This window comes from Ornithorhynchus anatinus, chromosome 20 (assembly GCF_004115215.2).
Source record: "Ornithorhynchus anatinus isolate Pmale09 chromosome 20, mOrnAna1.pri.v4, whole genome shotgun sequence".
Taxonomy (NCBI): domain Eukaryota; kingdom Metazoa; phylum Chordata; class Mammalia; order Monotremata; family Ornithorhynchidae; genus Ornithorhynchus; species Ornithorhynchus anatinus.
This window is the reverse complement of record NC_041747.1, coordinates 12,078,313-12,082,044: the sequence shown is the minus strand read 5'-3', so window position 1 is coordinate 12,082,044 and position 3,732 is coordinate 12,078,313. Positions and strand designations below refer to the sequence as shown.

At 41.2% G+C, this 3,732-nt stretch overlaps 1 non-coding gene across 1 annotated transcript; it reads right to left on the bottom strand.

Annotated features, from left to right (window-relative positions):
* Positions 1–3,293: 3,293 nt before the first annotated feature.
* On the bottom strand, positions 3,294–3,431 carry LOC114805988. Its single transcript, XR_003754119.1, has one exon. It is a non-coding gene; the product is annotated as a small nucleolar RNA SNORA7 (small nucleolar RNA).
* Positions 3,432–3,732: the final 301 nt, after the last annotated feature.

Below are 3,732 nucleotides of genomic sequence, written 5' to 3'. Positions count from 1 at the left end.
GTGTTTCTACCTTCAATGTAGGCGCAATCAGCATATCATGACTAAGTCAACTGAAAAGAGACTGGATCTGTATTTCATATTCAGTACCCCATTATTGCCCAATGGATATACCAGCATTGTTAACAAGGCTTTTGCAATTTCAGCATGGAAAATCTGTTTTGAATACCGAATTGTGGTATTAAGATTTAATTGTTCCAATATGTTTAAGAAATAGCTAATCAACAAGCCCATTGTCAGGGCTCAACAATAATAATAATAATAATAATAGCTTGCGTTCTCTGACTGCTCTTTGCTCATAACTTGTTTCTTAGGAGTGAATGAGATCTCACTTGTGCTTGAAAAGCAACCTCAGAATAGCACCCTGAGTTATAAATACGTGGTGGGCACTTTTATGTAGTTTTTAGAAACAACCTAAATACCAATAATGGCCACAGTGAAGAACATGATATTCAAAACGTTCCACAATTGAAGCATTTTGTTTGTTAGCATGTGAAAGTTGATTGGTACACCAGTAAATGTGTTTGTAGTGGTGCTGTCAACTGAGATTGAAAGCCTCTAGAGGATGTGGACAGTGTGGGTTCAAACTGCTTTACCCAGTAAAGTTTCTGTGTAGTTGGGCATGGTTTAGTATGGTGGGAGATGGGTTTGCCAGATACCTACCTCATAAAATGAAGATTAAGTCTGTGAGTCCCATGTGGGACATGGTCTATGTCCAACCTGATTATTTTGAATCTACTGCAGTACTTAAAATGGTGCCTGATACATAGGAAGCGCTTAACAAATACAAAAAAAAATACGCTGTCGACTCTGTCGTACATCCAGTTCTTTGCTCCAGATCCATTCCTGGGGTTATTATTATTATTAATAATAATAATCATAATGATAATAATAATGGTATTTGCTAAGCACTTATTATGTGTCAAGCACTGCTCTAAGTGCTGGGGTAGATACAAGCTAATGAGGTTAGACACAGTCCCTGTCCCACTTGGAGCTCACATCTTTAATCCCCATTTTACAGATGAGGTTACTGAGGCCCAGAGAAGTGAAGTTGACTTGCCCAAGGTCACACAGCAGATAAATAGCAGAGCTGGGATTAGAACCCAGGTCCTTCAGATTCTCTGGCCCTTATTCTATCTGCTAAGGTGCTACATTTACCTCAGTTTACACCTCATCTCTTTGCCCACACTACCAGTGACCTATTTGGGCATGAAAGACCCTGTTTAATGCCATCTGATTAAATATTTCCAACACTCCTGACCTAAAATGAACCCTGTGAAGAGGCAAGAAAAATAAAAGGAAGGGAGAAAACAGTATGTAAAGTTGGTAGGTTCTTATGTAACCAAATCTGCTATCTCTGGAACTTTTCATTTGGCTAAATTATAGATTTATGGTGGGCTTTATGGGCTCCATGCCATCTTCTTACCCCCATGACATTCACCCTTCAGTTGTTTTCCGCTGCTAGCAGCCTCTTTGAATTAATTAGCTCTGATTGTGGAAGACTCTATCCAGGGGTTCCTCTGAAAGGCCAGTCAATCAATGGTATTTATTGAGCCCTTATTGTGTCCAGAGCACTGTACTAAGCAATTGGGAGAGTACAATGTTCCCAGCCCATAAGGAACTCATGGTTTAGAAAGGGAGACAGAAATTAAAATACATTAAGAATATTGTGGACAGGGAATGTGTCTGTTATATTGTTATATTGTGCTCTGTACACATAAGCGCTCAGTAAATACAGTGGACTGACTGACTACATTAAGACCCTACTATGTTCAGAGTACTGTACTGGACTCCTACTGTATTCAGAGCACTCTACTGTTCACCTACTATGTTCGGAATACTGCACTGTGTTCGGAGCCCTGTATCTGGTGCCTGCTGTGTTGAGAGTACTGTTCTGAGCACCTACTGTGCTCAGAGCACTGTACTGGGCTCCTATTATGGTCAGAGCACTGTATTAAGAGCTGGGGAACCAAAAGCAGAAGTTAAACACTGTACCTCTCCTCAAGGAGCTTGCCATTCATTTCTCTGGGCCTTTCAAGAATGGGGTTTTTTTATGGGTTCACCCCGGAAAATTTCCCCTTCCGTGCTTTCTGGCATTGACTTTTGCTCTGCAACACAAGCTTTATTTTGTCCTGGAAGCCCTGCATCCCTAGTTCATGGGAAGATCATTTCTAAAATCACTCCCTGCAGGGTGACTGTGCCCTGATGGGTTGGGAGAGATGAGCCTCTCAAGAAAATGGGAGAAATCTGGAATTCAGCAAGAATGACTAGAATTCCAACTTTTCAAGACAGAAAAAAAAGACCCAGATTCCTCTTTGGGGATGAGACAATGAGCTGTCACAAAAGAATCACTGTTAATTGTTTTCTTCTGATTTAAATGGCCTAAGTGATTGTTTTGGCTTGGTGGAGGGGTGGGGGGGATGGTTTGTGTGTGTGTGTCTCCCATACTGCCTCCTCCTAATAATAATTATTATTATGGTGTTTGTTAAGCACTTACTATGTGCAAAGTACTATTCTAATGGTTGAAGTAGACTCAAGGTATTCAGGTTAGACACAGGCCCTGTCCCAAATGGAGCTCACAGTCTTAATCCCTGTTTTACAGATGGGGTAAATGAGGCCGAGATAAGTAAAAGACTTGCCCAAGATCACACAGCACACAGTGGCAGAGCTGGGATTAGAATACAGGTTCTTCTGATTCCAGGCCTGTGCTCTATCCACTAGGTCACGTTCACTTCTAAAGGCATTTCAGAGACTGATCCCATCATCCCTAGATAAAGAAAGGTGTGAGTGTGTTTGTCGTTAAGACCATTATAAAAGCAAAATCCATCTTTCCATCAGTGGTGTTTATTGAGCTCTTACTATATGCACAGCACATAGTACTAAGCGCTTGGGAGAGTACAATGCAAGAGAATTAGCAGTCACGTTCCCTTCCTATAACAGGCTTAGAGTCTAGATGTAAAGACAGGCATTAATATAAATTATTTATAATGTACCATTTAAATAATACATAATCATCAGATATGATGCGTCTTCAATAATGTAGATGCCTTCATTCAACTCATGGGTCTAATTTGGTTAAGTCTTTTGTCTTAGGCTGTCGAGTCATGTCCAATCCAAAGCAACGCTATAGGCACATCTCTCCTAGAACACCCTTCTTCCATCTGCAATCGTTCTAGTAGCATAACCATAGAGTTTTCTTGGTAAAAATAGGGAAGTGTTTTACCATTGCCTCCCTATGCGCAACTCTGCTCTCAACTCTCTCCCATGCTGCCGCTGTCCAGAACAGGTGAGTTTTGATTTGTAGCAGATTGCCTTCCACTCACTAGCCACTGGCCAAGCCAGGAATGGAATGGGTATGCCTCAGTTTGACTCTCCCTCCTGCAGTCATTGCTGGTAGAGGACTGGAAACTCTCCAGGTGTGTCCCTGAGAGGGGATCAAGCCTCTTAATATGATAGAAATTAGCAGCAAACTTCAAACTTCTCAGAACCTATCTGGTTATATTAAAAAAAATTCACCACAGACTTTCAATATCAACTCTACTGGGAATAATATGGATAAGTGATACAGTTTAGAGTATTCGGGATAGCTGCTTTGAAGAGCCAAACATGATATGGCCCCCTCATAATAGCCTGGCACAAATGATAGACCTCCAGGCTGTAAATTCATTGTGGGCAGGAAACGTTTCTGCCAACTTGTACTTTCCAATGTGCTTTGTACAGTGCTATGCACACAGT